At 43.3% G+C, this 18,670-nt stretch overlaps 1 protein-coding gene across 3 annotated transcripts in view; it reads left to right on the top strand.

Annotated features, from left to right (window-relative positions):
* Positions 1 to 8,234: 8,234 nt before the first annotated feature.
* The window catches only part of GPR19 (G protein-coupled receptor 19), a 30,551-nt gene continuing 20,115 nt past the window's right edge, over positions 8,235 to 18,670 (top strand). For 2 of the 3 annotated variants that reach the window (XM_079774291.1, XM_079774289.1), the window contains exon 1: positions 8,235 to 8,926. The gene's annotated coding sequence lies outside the window, so the exon portion shown is untranslated. Of the gene's footprint in view, positions 8,927 to 13,440; positions 13,526 to 18,670 lie in introns of those variants that run through there. The other variant, XM_079774290.1, reaches the window with a different exon arrangement.

The following is an 18,670-nucleotide window of genomic DNA, read 5'->3' as shown; positions in this document are numbered from 1 at the left end:
GGTGTTTAAAAAAAAAGAATTAAAACTGGGAAGTATAGTAAGAACCAGAGGGTCATAGTGAAAAGAGAATAGACAGATGCCGAGAAAGGACATGTAGGGACCAGCAGAGTCACTATGTGCTGGAATGATGGGCCATGGACTTCCATGGCAAAGGTGTCTAGAACTCCCAACATGCCAAATGAACTTGTGATTCCTATTTACATGAGACCCTCTCAAGGCCCAGTAGTTTGGTTTCCCATGTTCTGAGGACTTGACAGTATGGCTAAGATTCCTGTCACACATCTGAACACAAACATGCACACATTTCACACCTTACTTGAGGTAACTAATGAGACTGTTTCTTACAACCAAAGATCTTCCTCAACCACCACTCAATCAGAGAATGGTTCAAATTAGGTAACAGATACTCTTTATAACCAATATAAGCACATATTTAACCCCAACCAAGATCACATGCAATGTGTAATTGTTCGATCAAATCTGCCTTTCACTCCCTCGTGCATCTGTTGATGCCCTACAATGTGTCAGGAATTGTGTTGGTGCTGGAGTCAAATACATACAAACAAGTATTTGAGGGCCTCCGTCTCCAAATTCAGTGAGAAAAGCACAGAAACATGATATCAGAATGGAAATAAATAATAGAAAATTTAGGAAAACTGTATACTGATTGCCTAAATTGTAGATTCTCTTTTGCTTCTACCATACTAACAGAGTTCTTCCATCAAAGTCCAGTTTATCAGTCAACATGAGATTTGTATCAGTATACTATACACCCAAGAGAAAAAAACAGAACAGAATTAAATTATCATTCTTGAGTGCCTTGATTATTGGGACAAAGAATGATATAATTAGATAGACAGGGTTAATAATCACTAAGCTCATCACGACATTACTAAACATGAATGCTGGCTTCCCAGGATTTTAAATGTGATTATGATGTTTTAAAAGTTAGGCATCCCTTACTGATCTCTTCTTTTCAGCAATTATCAAAACAGGGAAGTAAAGAAAACATAAGGCGTTTAAAACATAGGAGGAAAGGGGAAAGGCTCTGAGCAAGGAGGGAGAAGAGGGAGACACAGAAAACGAGTCTTTTAAAACATGAGTCATCATTATATGGATCCAGGTTTATTATAGGTCTGTATTTACTGTGGATTTAGTCATAGTCACTTAAAATAATAATAAAAAACCCCACCAGTACACACTCTAACATGTTTAGACAGATTTTCTAATACTATTCTGCACAGAGGGTTCTGTTATACATTTTATAAGCACTACAGCAGGGGTGGGAAACGTCCAGCCCATGGACCATAAGGCCCTGGAAATCATTTGGTCTGGTCCTGCCAAGGCATTAGGGGTGAGTTAATTAAATGTCTGACCAACCCTAACCGGTTTGGCTCAGTGGATACAATGTCGGCCTGCGGACTGAAGGTTCCCAGGTTCAATTCCGGTACCTTGGTTGCGGGCACATCCCCAGTAGGGAGCCTGCAGGAGGCAGCTGATCGATGTTTCTCTCTCATCAATGTTTCTGACTCTCTATCCCTCTCCCTTCCTCTCTGTAAAAAATCAATCAAGTATGTTAAAATAAATGTCTGACCAAATATGGCAGGGGAATTTTTAAGTTGATAATTTTGTATGGCCGGAGAATGATGTTATGCTCAAATCACCCTAGGCAGAAAAAGGTTCCCCACTCCTACACTAGAGATTTGAATCAAATACCAACTTTTACCTTAAGTCATTTTAGGATAGATTCAGCACAATTAAATATGGCAAATACTTAAGTGTGCCAAATTTGTATGAACAATAAGGCCAGTCACCAGAAGAATTTTGAAAAATGAATAAAATGCACTCACTGTCTTCAATGGGGCAGGGACCTTTATTCTACTTATACAAATTAAACAGAGACAATAACTTTAATACAAGGCCAAATATATGTGCTATAAAAAGATAATATAATCAAAGTGCTATGCAGGTTCTAGAGATCAGAGAAGGCATGACTACAGAGAGTGCTTTTGACTGCAAAGTACTATGCAGGTTCCAGAGGCAGCTGTAGTCTTAAGAGCTCAATAGATTTTAACTGGGATTGAGTTAATCCAATGAAACATTACTAAATGTTAATGTGGTGACTAGAAGAAGCATCTTTTTCCCTGTTATTATTCACTGACTGTGTCCAACATAGCCCATAAATCATATGCAAACCCTTTAAAAATATAGTATTGGAATTCTCTCTTCCTTTTGCCTACTGGCAGTCCTATCTCTCACAATAAAAAGCTTTGTATGCCAGATAATGTCATTATTAGTTCATATGTAATTGGGAAATGGAGAAATATGTCAAAATAATTAAGAAATTACATTTGCTCATTATTTTTCCCAGCACACTTACATTTTGAGCAATCAGGGGCAAACCTTCTCACAATTAAATAGAAAAATCCTATCTAATAAAAGAGTAATATGCAAATTAACCATCACTTACTACACTCACAAACCATGCCCACCAGCCAATAAGGAGCAAGTATGCAAATTAACCCAAGATGGCTGCAAACAGGAGGATTGGGTTGCCCCCGGCGATGGAGGAAGCCACACTTTCCACACACTCTGGCCAGCCCAGGCCTCCACTCAAGGCTACAAAGTTTCAATTATAGAAGATAAATAAATCCCAACAAAAATGGCTGCGGCCACGGAGCAAGCAGAAGGCTTGGCTCCGCTCAAGGCTAAAAAGTTTCAATTATAGAAGATAAATAAATCCCAGATTCCAGGGCCTCCGGCTGGGTTACTGGGGGGCGTGGCCGGCCTGCAAACCACCACAGGCCCCTCACCCAGGCTGCCCCATGCCCCAAGGGAACCCCCACCCTGATCCAGGACACTCTTCAGGGCAAACCAGCTGGCCCCCACCCATGCACCAGGCCTCCATCCTAATAAAAGAGTAATATGCAAATTGACCATCACTCCAACACACAAGATGGCTGCCCCTATGTGGCCAAAGATCCTGCCCCCATGTGGACACAAGATGGCTGCCACAAGATGGCCAGCAGGGGCGGGCAGTTGGGAGGGACCAGGCCTGCAAGGGAGGGCAGTTGGGGGCAATCAAGCCTGCAGGGAAGGGCAGTTGCGGGGGACCCAGGCCTGCAGGGGAGGGCAGTTGGGGGGGACAAGGCCTGCAGGGGAGGGCAGTTAGGGGTGACAAGCTGGCAGGGGAGCAGTTAGGCATCAATCAGGCTGGCAGTGGAGTGGTTAGGGGGTGATCAGGCTGGCAGGCAGAAGTGGTTAGGGGCAATCAGGAAGGCAGGCAGGCAAGCAGTTGCGAGCCAGCAGTCCTGGAATGTGAGAGGGATGTCTGACAGCCCGTTTAGGCCCAATCCTACCGGGATCGGGCCTAAACAGGCAATCGGATATCCCTCGCGGGGTCCCAGATTGGAGAGGATGCAGGCTGGGCTGAGGGACACACACCCCCGTGCACGAATTTCATGCACCGGGCCTCTAGTTTAGCACATAAAGACCTTGAGGGGAAAAAAAAATTCTTTAGGAGTGCTTTCCTTTAATGCAAATAAAGTCTTGTTTAGTGGCTTCAAGAACCTTTAAGTTTTTCTTATATGGTAAAGCTGCAATGTAAATGAAGGTGTGAAATAATTTTCCTGTGTGTGGTGGAGGAAACTGATAAAGAAGGCTAAATTCTGGGCCAGATTTTCAATTTTTATGAAACTGCTTTTAATTAGAAGCTATCAAGGATCTATATGTCCAAGGAGGAAGCACATATTCCAGGATTAAATAAAACCCATATCCAATTAAAGTGTTTTAGTAGCCACATTAAAAAAATAAAAAAGAAACAGGTGAAATGATGTAATTAATACAAAAACTATTAATGATATATATTTTACATTACTTTTTCATACTAAGTCTTTTCTTTTTAATCCTCACTGGAGGGTATGTTGTTTTTAAATTGACTTTTAGTTTTTAAATTGACTTTTAGAGAGCAAGGAAGGGAGAGAGAGAACCATTGATCAGTTGCCTCCCTATGCGCCACAATCCCCTTAACCGAGGTATGTGCCCTGACAGGAATTGAACCCGCAATCTTTTTGGTGTACAAAGTAACACTCCAACCAACTGAGCCACCCAGCAGTGCCACACTAACTCTTTGAAATCCAGTGTATGTTTTATACCTACAGCACAGCTCTATTTGGATTAGCACATTTAAATGCTTAATAGCCACACACAGCTAGTGGCTAACATATTAGACAGTATGGCTCTCTAAAGGATGTTGTTGAGTAAAAATGACTTTGGAGATTTAACTATGTAGTGTTTTGTTTTGTTTTTTTTAAATTAGCATAGTAACTTTTATGGTCCTCAAGTAACAAAGTTGCATAGGTTTCAAATTATCTGCTCCTAACCCTATACAGTATTTCCCATATCCCTGCTATTCTTAGTGCACCATATTAAAGAATGTATCTGTTTTCCCTATACATACTTTTCTAGCCTTCCTCAAAGTTGTGGGTAGCCAAGCAACATAGTGTGAACAATGAGATGTAAAGGGAAGTCTGTTATATCATATGGAATGATAAAGAGAGGCCACAAAGAAAAAGCTTTCTTTTTCTTCACCTATAGCTCTTCTTCCTTTTTGTTTGGAACATTTCATATGAGAACATAATGTTTGGAGCTTTGGCAGCCATCTTGTGACTATGACAGAAGACTCGTCAATACACTGAGGATGGCAGAGAAAAAAGGCACCTTTCCTTATCCTATATAATAAAGAGGTAATATGCAAATTAACCCTCACTCTCTCACAAAATGGCTGCCTACAACCAGGCCGGCAGGGGGGTTAGTGAGGGATGACCAAACAACTGAACAAGCAGGCTGCGTGGGGTGACCAGGCCGGTGGGGGGGGGGCCATGAGGGGCGACCAGGCTGGCGGGGGGGGGGGGGGCAATTGGGGCTGACCAGGTCAGCAGAGGGGGGCAGTTGGGGGTGACAAGGCCAGCATGGGGGGCAATAATGGGTGACCAGGCCGGCAGGGAGGGGGCATTTGGGGGTGACCTGGCCGGCAGGCAGGTGAGCCATTAGGAGCCAGTGGTCCAGGATTGTGAGAGGAATGTCCGACAGCCGGTTTAGGCCCAATCCCTAAATGGCAGTTGGACATCCCTTGAGGGGTCCCGGATTGGAGAGGATGCAGGCTGGGCTGAGGGGAACCTTCCCCCGCCACCCCCTCCTACACCCCCCGGGCACGAATTTTGTGCACTGGGCCTCTAGTCAGAGATATAATTGTAATGAAAAGCCAGCCACACAAAGGTGGGGATGGGAGGAGGGGTGGGGATGGGGCAGAATTAGCACAAGGAAAAGTGCTTCAGCAGAGATGCCCTCAGTGGGTATTGCTTAACATTCACAACCAGAGTTTACGCTTTTTTTTCTCTTACCCTCACCCCACCCCCTTGTTGAGGATTCCCTTCTATCTGATTGAAACATTCCTTCTTAAGGCATAACAAGAGTGCTGGAGTTACTTCCAACACTTAAAAGAGTGCAGAGCTAGAAGCAGCAATTTGGCCTTAATATATGTGTTTAACACTTTTTAAAATTAAAATGATCTATTATCTATTAGAAATAAAGTTATCTGTCATGAAAAAAGGTTTCTATTATTTACTTAGTAATATTATATTGTGTTGATTCAACCACTTTTAGGTAGTTGGTAATACATATCAGATTGTTATTTGTCTTGGGGTCAGAATAATTCAAGAACCCAGACTGACATAAATATGTTGATACAAATGGCAGCAGTTTTTCATTGCTTTACAACGTCAGGATAATCATGAGAGAGCGTGCCCAGAACACTGCTAAAGAAATGGTATGGATAGTTTTTCCAGCTACTGATTGTGGACATTTTTCTAACTATTATTTCCTGAGTGATATGACAAACAATGGGAAACCAACCCAGTAGTGTTTCTTTTACTCATCAAACAATTGCTTTTTTTTTCTTCAGTGAACAGAGATGAAGTTTTATTTGACTATTTACCAGTCTTACATTATCATTTTCATCACAATCCTCTCAAGGGATTCACAATTCTTTATCAACTCATCATTCAATCCCCCTACTTAATTTTTTATTGAGCCATCTCATCATATGCATTAAAAGTACTCAGCTGTTGCTCTGGCCAGTGTGGCTCAGTTGGTTGTGGCATTGCCCAGTCCTCCCATACACTGAAAGGTTGTGGGTTCGGTTCCTGGTCAGGTCACACACTTAGGTTTTCCGTTCAATCCCGTCAGGATGCTGATGTTTCTCTCTCCACACCCTCCCTTCCCTTCCCCTTTCTAAAATCAGTATGTCCTCTGGTGAGGGTTAAAAAAGTATTCAGTTGTTGATTGCCTTGACAAAGTGAGCCATTTTTTATAAGTGAGTCTTAATCATCAGTGTGAACAAGGAGTCAATTCACCTTAATTTCGCTTAATATGTATGGACCAGAAGGCTAGTCATGACGAAAATGTCAATTCAACCTTGGCTTAGAAAACTGGTTACCACCTTACCTCAACCAAATGAATGTACCTCCAGAAAATGAAGCAAGGAAAGTCACTTCTGACTTTGGTACAAATTTGCCTTAAAAGGTAAGTATCCAAATTGCTAGATTTACTAAATTTTACTCTTATTGAATATAGTACGAAAAATCCAGAGGCTGTATTTTTTTTTAGATGAAAGCTCACTGTGCACTGTGAATGATGCTGAAAGCGTGCAGAGCCTAAGAAATTTGGCCCCACCTCACAGGACTATACATTTTCTCTACTTAACGTCATGCTCCCTAAACATCTCACCTTCTGGTGCAAATTCAAGTCTTCAAATGCATCATTTAAAACCTGACAAATAGAATCCGATAAAATTGCCAAACCGTGAACACCTATACTTTCACCTAACTCTAAGATAAAGATCCAGGTTTAGCTGAACCTCCTTAAGGTTCTTTTTGAGAACATTAAAATGCACCATTAGAAACTTTTCCATAAAGGTATTTTTTAAAAACCAGCTTGCCTGCCTTTCTTATTAGTGCATCCAGTCATATGTGTAACACATACTGGTAGTTTCATCCTATCTTCTTGTTTTGTATCACAGCCTTCTAAGCCATCTGAAACTGTCTTTGAAGGGAACTTAAAACCATTTTTTTAAAATTTGCTTCTTGGTTTGTGCTTTTTCTGGCGATTGCTTCTAGAGTCACCTCTTTTTAGTTTCAAAATTTGCATGGCTGCCTTTTTGACCTGCCTTCAAGAGTCAGTCTTTAAATCAGGCAGATATTGCTCGAGGTTGGCCTCAGGTTGAGGCGTCTTTGCATCTTTCCATCACAGCGTCTAAGTTTTAAGAAGGCCCCTGCATACTGCCTCGGCTTCTGGGCTTACTTTGCCGCTTATCACTTCGGCGTGACGGTGAGGGTGGTGCTGTCCTCTTCGTTAAATTCATGATAAACATCTTGCACGACAGGTCTGACGGGGCAACGATTTCTGAGAGTCCCGAGCTTTCGTTACCGTTCGTATTTTCATTGGCTTCAGATTTTACACAGAAATTGTCCTGTTCCTAACCTCCAAGCCGTGCTCCTGGCTGAACACGTAATTCTCATCACGAGTTACACATCAAAACAGTGAACGCCCAGGGCCCGGAGAGCGGGACCGAGCCGGAGGCCGGCTTCGTAAACAAACTCCTGCGCAGGCGCAACGGCAGCAGCCGGTTCCACGGGTTGGTTGGTAGCCAACGGGACTTTTCGTCTAGCGAAAAGTGCAGGAACAAAACACTGCGCCCTGAGGTGGTAGCCTGGTTGGCTTGTTGTTGTTTTTTTGTTTTTGTTTTTTTTTTCCATAATCCTAGCTTTTGTCTCTGAAGAACTTGTGCGGCCCGGGGGGCCTCGGAGAAAAGTCCTCGGCCCCAGAGAACTGCCGCTAGTTACACAACCCTCATTTGTTCTCGCCGCCGACTCTAGGTCTTTTTTTTTTTTTTTTTTTACTTGACTGCAGCACTAATCCATCCCGGCTCCATTAAAAAAAAAAAAAGAGCCTCACAACGCCACCCAAAAACATTTCTACTCTCCGGCTTCCCCAAACCACGCGAGATCTGCCAGCGCGAACAGCGCGTTCCCCCCCCCCCCCCCCCCCCGCCTCCCCACCTAAGTGTACGTTTGCGCCTGCGCTGGACTAATCACTTTGGCGCCAAAAAAATTCAAAACTTTCTGCTTGGTTATGGCCAACCAAATTTGGCCCTCGAGAAAGGTGGGTCACGTAGCTCCGATGGCTGCAAGCACACCACACGACATTCTCCGAGATTTTGCAGCCACAACCCTACATGCCTGTAGGGTCGTCCCTGCTTCCCGCGTTTTTGTGTGGCCGTGAACGCGGTGGGAGAGCGGGAAGTTACCGCCGAACCGGCAGGGAAGGAGTGGGAGTGGCAGAGCCGATCAGAGGGTTGTAAAATAAGGGGGATGAGTTGTATGAGTGCTGGAAGCGACAAAGGAATACATTTGAGGGACCAACATATATATATATATATTTTCTTTTTCTTTCTGGAGAACAAGAAAGGATGTCAGTGTGAACTAATGTAATGCAGGGGGAAGGAGATGCGAAAAATTCAGAGGTAAATTAAGGCAGTAACTATACAGCACAACGAAGAGGTGAGACTAGAAAGATAAAACTGTTGGCCATAGAGGAGGTTTTCTTAAAACAGTGTAAATCTATGACACATTTAGTCCATGATGGGTAAAATGAAAATTGAGAAATCCTAAGTGAGTGAAGCAAGGAGGATTCTAGAAGCCATAGTCCTGGGCAAGCTCTGTGGTTGAGATTAGGAAGAAGAGTTAGGGTAACAGGAGTCAGGAACTTGGGAACTATTTTGGGAGAACTGACTAATCTGACCTCTTTCTCTCCCAGGAACATGCGACACCTGCACAAGCACTGGATTTTGTCCTGCAACATCGTAAAGGTACAACCCAACACCTGGAGCGTTCTCTCTCACGGAGGCTCTTGGGCCCTACCACCTTCCACAAACCCCATACCTCAGCCAGAATGAAATGTGCATTATAGGGAGTTAAATTGTTGGAATTTGGCTACGAAGTTACTTAGATGTATTACTGGCACATTACAAAAGTATGTACTTCTAGCCTCTAGCTTCCCAGGTCACTAGCTATTAATCCATATTGATATTGGCAGCAGTATTAGGCAGTTTAGCCAGTATATTTTGATTCTTTGTGTACCGTCTGGAGAACAAGGCAGAGGATGCTGATGGAGTATATCATTTTACTAGACCAGCAAAGAAATGACTTGTAGGTAAGCATTATAGCCTCAGGACTTAAGGTAGCAGGTATAGCATGGACATCCATCAGTAAAGACCCAGACATGGTAGTCCCTTATCAAGACCTTCTCCTTGGAGCACTTCATTTCACTTTGGCAGCCTACGGTATAGCTTAGCAGCTGTTCTGTCTGTGTGGAGTTCATGGGAAAATGTTGCAGGAAAAAATCCATGGATACAATAGGATAGGATTTCGGGGTTGAAGCTAACTTCGGTTTCTTGTTCTAGGGAGTGGGATTATCCAGCTATAAGAGGCATGGCATCTCAGTATGGTGTCACAGTAAGTGTGTGGAATTGGGAATCAGACCTGGAGTTTGAGTCCACCTGTATTTAGAGAGCCTTAACCTTTTGCATTCGGATGTCGAGTGTGACTCGACACGGTTAGCATTAAATCCCGAGTAGAATAAAGGAATCGAGAAAAAAGCAAGCGAGTGCAAAAGGTTAAGGTAAATCCTAGACCTTGCCAGCATATTAGAATCACCTGGAGAGCTTTTAAAAACCCTAATGCCCAGGCTTCACCCTAAACCAATTAAAAAAGAATTTCTGGGAGTGGATTCCAGAGATCAGTATGGGCTTTTGTTTGTTTGTTGTTTGGTTGGTTTTTTATCAGTATGTCTTAAAGCTCTTCATTTTGCTACTAAGAAACCACTGCTTTAAGAGTTCCCTCCAGAAGAAGGAGGAAAGAAATTAGACCTGTGGTGTAAGACCACCTGATCTGGATAGCTATGTATTTGAAAAAGTCTGGAGAAATAAAGGCTAGAGTTTGAGATGGGCAGACGAATAGGGCATAGTAAGCTACTAGTATGTTCAGAAAACAGACCACTATGGTAAGAATGTGGTGAGCATCCTAATTTTGGAAAGGTCAGTGGTGAAGTCATTAATACTGGTCCCAGGAATATATAGGATTTGTTGTAAAATTGGGGAATTTGAGCCTCCTAAGCTGGTCCTTTGACCTAGCACAGGCGACACAGATAATGATGTCTTCATTGCTCTGCCACTTGGTGAATCTTGGGCTATCAGCAGGCCTAAAGGCAGTGGAGGGGTGGAGTGAACTTTTGCAGCCCGCTCTGCTCCGTTGTTTGGGGAGGAGCATCAAGGCATCGCTGAAGTGCACGCATGTGGATGTTCTTCTCCAGTGGGTCCGTGCCTGTGGGAAAGCACGCGCAGCAGGCCATTGATGATGAAGCCCCTTCTCATAGCCTATCAGGTTGGTGTAGCTGCCCTAACCACCCAAGTGGTGGTGTTGGTACTAACATGAGAAAGGTGAGGTTCAAGTCTGTTTTTGTAGCCTTTTAATGAATTGGGAATCATTTGGAATAAGAGGGATGGCATGGAATTTGAGCTTGTAAGGACAAGGTACTTTCTGGAAGAACAACTCTGGTTTCTAGGAATATAAGTGATTCAGTAGTTGAAACCACCTACTCCTTCAGTCATTGGATATCAAGACCCATATGGGGCAGTAATGGCCAGGAAATCTGCCGCATAGGGTAACCTTTCTTTACTTGGACCCCTCTTCTTGAGAAGCACATTAGTTTGTTTATGCAGGCGTCCTCAAACTACGGCCCGCGGGCCCCATGCGGGTGTTTTTGCCGTTTTGTTTTTTTACTTCAAAATAAGATATGTGCAGTATGCATAGGAATTTGTTCATAGTTTTTTAAAAATCTATAGTCCGGCCCTTCAGCGGTTTGAGGGACAGTGAACTGGCCCCCTGTTTAAAAAGTTTGAGGACCCCTGATTAAGAGAATTGGTTAAATGGCGAAACATTGTCTCCTTGGTAAGGAGGCAAGGGATTCAGAGACTGTGCGGGGGTCAATAATTAGAAGTTATGAAGTGGGTGAATATTAGATCATGCAGAAATGAGGAATGGAGTCAGGTAGAAGGATAGGAGACTCGGGATGAGGAGGGAAGCAATTGAAAGTTAGAAATAGAAAAATCCCATGTGGTGACACTTTAGTTAAGCTGTTATAAAAGTATGTTAAAATAGGAGTGCTGCCCTGGCTGATTTGGATCAGTGGATAGAGCATCCTCTATTGGGGATGTGCCTGCAACCAAGGTACATGCCCTTGACCAGAATCAAACCTGGGACCTTTCAGTCCTCAGGCTGATGCTCTATCCACTGAGCCAAACCAGTTAGGGCGGGACTGCCCAAATTTTCATTCAGGGTTGGGAGAAGAAAACCCCCCTAGAAAGGGTACTTACAGTGGAAAATAAAAATTAAGTTGTTTTAAGTTAGTCTGAAGTCATGCTTGTTCAAGGTGCTGGAACGCTATTGTTGATCACCCGCTTTGTTTTTCATATCTTAAAGGTATAAAGATAAATTGGGTGACATTCCTCCCTACAAGAATCTATGAACACAATGCAATATGATATATGCGATTACAGAAGTAATATGTGTGGCCGAGACCGGTTTGGCTCAGTGGATAGAGCGTCTGCCTGCGGACTCGAGGGTCCCAGGTTCGATTCCGGTCAAGGGCATGTACCTTGGTTGTGGGCACATCCCCAGTAGGGGGTGTGCAGGAGGCAGCTGATCGATGTTTCTCTCTCATCGATGTTTCTAACTCTCTGTCCCTCTCTCTTCCTCTCTGTATAAAATCAATAAAATAAAAAAAAATAAAAAAAGAAGTAATATGTGTGAAAATTAAAGAAGTTCTATAGTTAAAAAGGTGTAACTTATTTTGGAGGGGGTAGGGTGAAGAGGGACATAGAACCACAGAAAAGATGAAACCCACCTGGCTTTAAGAGAGGAATAGATGTTCCCAAGGAGGACAAGGCAGAGGAAACCATGTGTCAAACCTAAGCTGTGGAAGCATGAAACAGCATGGTGTACATGTGGGTAACCTTCAGTGGAAAGGGCCTGCATATCCAGGTGGGTCATTAAAATGGAGGTGAAATGGAGGCCCTAGGTATTGTGGAGGTTTCCAGTGGGGCTGTTGGCAGTCACACCAGTGGAAAGTTAATGGAATTTTATTTTATATTTTTAAAAACATTTTTATTGATTTCTGAGAGGGAGGGAGAGATAGAAACAAGATTAGAGAGAATCATTGATTGGCTGCCTCCTGCACACCCCACACTGGGAATCAAGCCTACAACCAGGGCATATGGCCTGACCGGGAACCAACCATGACCTCCTGGTTCTTAGGCTGATGCCCAACCACTGAGCAACACCGGCCAGGCCAAGTTAATGGAATGGAATTTTAAACACACACACACACACACACACACACACACACACACACACACACAAATACCAGTCATTTCCTCCATCAGTCATTTCCTTCCACTCCTTGCCCTTCCCTTTTATAAAATTTGCTAATTTGTTAGGGAGTGCTAAGAGGGTAGTACATGAACTCTTCTAAATTAGCGCCCACAGCTTATTGGACCTGGCTCTATTCTGACTTAAGCTGAGTCAATCTGCCTCCTAAGAATTTAGATCAGAACATTGAGAGACTAGGTCTTATTCCCCCCCCCCCCCCCCGATCTTTATTGAAGTATGATTAAAAAATAAAAATTAGCCAAAACCGGTTTGGCTCAGTGGATAGAGCGTCGGCCTGCGGACTCAAGGGTCCCAGGTTTGATTCCGGTCAAGGGCATGTACCTTGGTTGCGGACACATCCCCAGTAGGGAGTGTGCAAGAGGCAGCTGATCGATGTTTCTCTCTCATCGATGTTTCTAACTCTCTATCCCTCTCTCTTCCTCTCTGTAAAAAATCAATAAAATATATTTTAAAAAATTATATATATTTAAGGTGTACAATGTTATGTTTGGATAGACCTATACATTGTGAAATGATTACAATAATCAACTAACTAACATAGCCGTATCACATAGTTACCATTTTCTTGTGTGTTGTGGGGACAACACTTAAAATCTACTCTCTTAGCAAATTCAAGAACACAATACATTATTATTAACTACTAGAGGCCTGGTGCACAAATTTGTGCATGGGTGGGGTCCCCAGGGTGGTGGTGGGGGGGGGGGCCGGAACGCGATCGGCCCCCTGGGGAGGTGGTGGGATGTTCTTGCCAGCCCGGGATTCGGATCCATCCTGCTGACATTCTCGCAGGTTGTCAGGACCCACCTGGCAGCTGCTTTTATATTGTTTCTTCCTTGTAGAGCGTCTAGGGAGGGGAAGCGGCTGTGGTGCCTGAGGCCGACTTCCAGGAGGCTGGCGGCGCTGGTCTGTTGGTGTCTGGCCCGTTCTCTGAAGATTGGACCTGCAAGACTACTGAGGGAGTGAGTGGCTGCAGCTGGGGTGGCCCCACCAGGACGGGTTGGTCAGCTGAGGGGCGCTCCCGCTGTGGGAGCGCACTGACCACCAGGGGGCAGCTCCTGCATTGAGTGTCTTCCCCCTGGTGGTCAGTGTGCATCATAGTCCGGTCATTATGGTCTTTCCGCTTGTTCTGGTCATTCGGTTGTTTGGTTGCTTAGGCTTTTATATATATAGATAGTCACCATGTTGTACGTTAGGTCTCCAGACCTTATTCAACTTATAACTGAAAGTTTGTATTCTTTAACCAGTTTCTCCCCATTTTCCCCTAAGCCCCTGGTAATCACCATTCTATGTTACTATGAATTTGATTTTTTTTAGATTCCACTTGTAGGTGAGATAATTATCTTCCTGTGTCTGGTTTATTTCACTTAGTATAATCCCCTACAGCAGTGGTTCTCAACCTTTCTAATGCCGCGACCCTTTAATACAATTCCTCATGTTGTGTAAATATCTGTGTTTTCCGATGGTCTTAGGCGACCCTGCTAGCGGTTCTCAACCTGTGGGTCGCGACAGATATCGGAAAACACAGATATTCACATTACGATTCATTAACAGTAGCAAAATTGCAGTTATGAAGTAGCAACGAAAATAATTTAATGGTTGGGGGTCACCACAACATGAGGAACTGTATTAAAGGGTCGCGGCATTAGAAAGGTTGAGAACCACTGCCCTACAGGTTCATCCATGTTGTCACAAATGGCAGGATTTCCTTCTTTGTTAAAGCTGAATAATATTCTAGTGTGTGTGTGTGTGTGTGTGTGTGTGTGTGTGTGTGTGTGTGTCACATTTTCTTTATCTATCTGTCCATCGACAGAAACTTAGGTTGTTTCCATATCCTAGCTACTGTGAATGATGCTGCAATGAACATGGGAGTGAAATGTCTCTTTGAGATAGATTTCAGTTCCTTTGGATGTAGACCCAGAGGGGGTTGCTGGATCATATGGTAATTCTATTTTTAATTGAGACTAACTCATTTAGATAAAAGCGTTGAACTTATAAGGTCATGTAAATTTCAGAGCCAAAGTTGCCATTTGGGGCTTCCATTTGGGGGCAGCAATGCAGTGTAAAGCAGAATGAGCTGATGTCTAAGAGAAGCAGAGAGAACAGGAGACAATAGACCTTGAAGGCCAGAGAGAAAGAGAGGGAGTTAGTGGCTGTCTCTGTGCTGACAGCTTTCTGATTCCTTATTTCAGTCCACTTACCACTTCATGTTCTTGAGTTCCCTGCAGTTCTTCTGAGTTTTTATAATAAACCCCCCCTCGACCTAAGTGGTTTCCTTTCTTCCTTTCCTTTTTTCCTCATATTGGTCGCTGAGGCTTTTATATATATAGATAGTCACCATGTTGTACATTAGGTCTCCAGACCTTATTCAACTTATAACTGAAAGTTTGTATTCTTTAACCAGTATCTCCCCATTTCCCCCCAAGCCCCTGGTAACCACCATATTGGTCACTTAGGCTTTTACATATATAGATAGTCACCATGTTGTACATTAGGTCTCCAGACCTTATTCAACTTATAACTGAAAGTTTGTATTCTTTAACCAGTATCTCCCCATGTCCCCCCAAGCCCCTGGTAACCACCATATTGGTCACTTAGGCTTTTATATATATAGATAGTCACCATGTTGTACATTAGGTCTCCAGACCTTATTCAACTTATAACTGAAAGTTTGTATTCTTTAACCAGTATCTCCCCATTTCCCCCCAAGCTCCTGGGTAACCATCAACGTGCTTAATTCTTTTCTCCCCTTCCTCGTATTCTCAGCCTAATAAAATCACACACCTTCCACATCTGGAACACACACATATATACCAGAGACACTTATTTAATACACTACAGCTCAAATAAGCCCAGAAAAAGGAGGTTTCTTATTTTTTTTCTAGACTTTCACCTGTGTATTAGTTTTCTATTACTGCATAATAAAATGCCCCAAAACTTAGTCACTTAAAGCAATAATAAACATTATCTCATAATTTCTGTGGGTCAAGAATTTGGGAGCAGCTTCGCCGGGCAGTTCTGGGATGGTAGCCAGTCAGTAGCCTAGGGCTGGAGGATCTGCTGCCGGGGCGGCTCACTCACCTTGGTGGCCAGTTGGTACTGGTTGGCGAGAGGCTTTAGTTTTCCGTACGTGGGCCCCTTCCCAGGGTGGCTTGAGTGTCCTTATGACGTGGTGGCCAGCTCCTCCCAGAATGAGTAATCCAACAGGAAGAAACAATCCTTGTGAGGATCTAGTGTCGGAAGTTACAGAGCCCAGCTGGCGTGGCTCAGTGGTTGAGCATCGACCTGTGAACCTGGAGATCACAGTTCCATTCCCGGTCAGGGCACAGGCCCGGTTTCGGGCTTGATGCCCAGTGTGGGGCATGCAGGAAGCAGCCGATAAATGATTCTCTCTCATTGTTGGTGTTTCTCTCTCTCTCTCCCTCTCCCTTCCTCTCTGAAATCAATAAAAATATATTTTTTTGGGGGAAAAAAAAAGAAGTTGCAGAGACCCACTTCTGCCCCGTTCTTTTTATCAGAAATAGGTTACTAAGTCTGGCCCATATTCAAGGGGAGGGCTATTAAGTGTCACCATTTAAAGGGACACATATCAAATACTTTGTGGACATATTTTGAAACCACCACGACTGCTAGGTTACAGGGGGTGGGGGGAAAGCACCCAATCCCATTTTAAATATACATAGTTCAATTTAATTTCATTACTTAAATGGTTCCTTTAGATAAAAATGTTTTATCTTTCGTAATGCCTCCCAGGGAGGTCCTGTCGTCTCTGAAGATAACATCCATTGTATGGGGGATAGGAGGGCTAATGTGCACATCCTTGTGGCATGGGTGAGAGAAAGGGCATCTCCTGACTTCGTTCTGGACCTGGCAGGTTTCCGGCATGATATCTCTTGTCAGCTGATCTCTGGGGAGCCTGTTACCTGTGATGCTAAAGCCTGCAGCTGGTGAAGTCATGGCCCATTTTTGTCTTCAGTCTCCTAGGGAGTATTGGTCAGCTCCCCTTGCAGACTCAACTTCCCCTTGGCCCTTGCTATGGAGTCACCTTGCCTGGCCATGGCAGGCCCCCTGGCTGTTAGTTCAGCAGTGCTTAAGGGAACAGGGAAGGCTTGGGATACTTGACTGCTCTATCTCTGCCTGACCGTGCTGTTGGGGACTTGCCACTGGCCAGAACAGCCACGGCAAGTGCAAGGAATGAGGTGAGGGGCCTGGACAGTGGTCTCAGAAGGAAAGCAGAGGCAGAGATCCCTTGCCCCGAGTGCTCCTCTCAACATGGGGGCAATTCAGTATGGTATGTAAGCCCCCTAACGACCCAGTCCTAGTCTCTGGAACTTGTGAAGGCGTTACCTTACGGGGCAAAAGGGATTTCGTAGACATGATTAAATTAAGGGCCTTGAGAAGGGAGAGTAACCTGGATTATCTGGGTGGGTCTAATCTAATGACACGGGTTCTTAAAAGAAGCTTTCTTCGGTCCAAGTCAAAGGGAGATGTGACTATGGAATAATGGTTAGAGAGATACAAAATTGGTCGTGAGGATGGAGTAAGGGGGCTATGAGCCAAGGAAAGTGGTGGCTGGAAAGGCAAGGAAATAGATTTTCTCCCGATAGCCTGTAGAAATGAACACAGCCCTACCGTCACCATCATTTTAGCCCAGTAACACACAGTTCAAACCTGCAGAACTGTGAGGTAGTACATTTATGTTGTTTGAAGCCACTGCACTTGCGGTAATTTGTTCCAGCCACAATGGAAAATGAATACACTCATATCCAACTTTGGCCTAAAGAGAGTCAGGCCCAGTGACTGACTGTCTGGGTTCTCCTTTATCTCTCTCTCTCTCTTTGTCACTAAACCTGAAAGCCAGAGGACAGATGCACTTTCCATGTCCTGCTCCATCAGAGAGCAGTATTTTTTACTTTTCCATCTTCATTTAGACATTAAAGTACAATAAACTCATATGCTCTTCACCCAGATTCACTATTTGTTAATGTGTTGTCATATTTCCTTTCCGTGTGTGTGTGTGTGTGTGTGTGTGTGTGTGTGTGTATTTGTTGTTCAAGTATTTGAAGGTAAGTTGCTTGTGGAAGTTGAGGATCAAGAAATTAGCTCCCATAAAACTGTCTGCATGCTCTAGGACCCCTTGGAAGTTTTTACTTGGCCCAGTCTGAAGACCTGTTCTACCGGACTGAACACTCTGAGTAACCTCTGGTTGATGACAAGGGAAGGCAGAAATAAAGGAATTTCAAGAATGGCTTCCAAAACAGTAGCCTGGATTTGAAGCCTGTTGTCTTGATGCACATTCCTAGTTTGAATTTCAGAAGGTGAATATCCCTTCTTTCCATTCCTTTTGTAAGTTCTAAATGGTGCCATACTTCCTATTCCTAGGGCAGATTGATTCTGTAGGGAGAGGAATAAAAATCATGCAAATCATTTTCAAAATAATACTCCACCACACAAGTATTGTAGGATTTTATGGGTTTGGATGAAAGACAACTGTCTCTTTATCTTCTTCCAAATGGCTAGGAATATGTTTGGTGATTACAAAGTTAATATTTTTTAACAGAATTAGTATTTACTAAACATGCTTTCTAGTAATTATTAATAATATTCTGATTCCTTTTAAAATTACTTTATTATTTTTTCCTTTTTAAAAATTATTTTATTAAGCCATGATGTACACATACAATCACCCTAAAAGGAATTAATAATTTAGCCTCTTTTTTTGTCTCGAATAATTTAAAGCAATCTTTTTTATTTCTTTTGTCAAAGGGCCATAGTAATGAATCCTGTAACATTAATTTGACAAGTTATTTTGGTCTAGCCTAAGACTCATGATACAGACTAGTATAATATAATGTGCCTGACCTGGAGTCAAGTTTAGTTTCAAATCCTAGTTCCCACACTAACTAGCTGTGCAGTTTGAGGCACATTACTTATCTTCTCTAAGCCTTGGTTTACTCATCTGTCTCATAGTTTGATAGGATTCAATGACGTTATGTCCTGAATACCTGACACACGATAAATGTGAGCTATTTTTATTGTTTTTGTTGTTGTTATTGACTAATAGGAGAGATAATAGTCAAGTCACCAGTCTGCTGGTTTTCTAACAG

This window comes from Cnephaeus nilssonii, assembly GCF_951640355.1.
Source record: "Cnephaeus nilssonii genome assembly, chromosome: 6".
Classification (NCBI taxonomy): domain Eukaryota; kingdom Metazoa; phylum Chordata; class Mammalia; order Chiroptera; family Vespertilionidae; genus Cnephaeus; species Cnephaeus nilssonii.
This window is presented reverse-complemented; position numbering and strand designations above follow the sequence as displayed.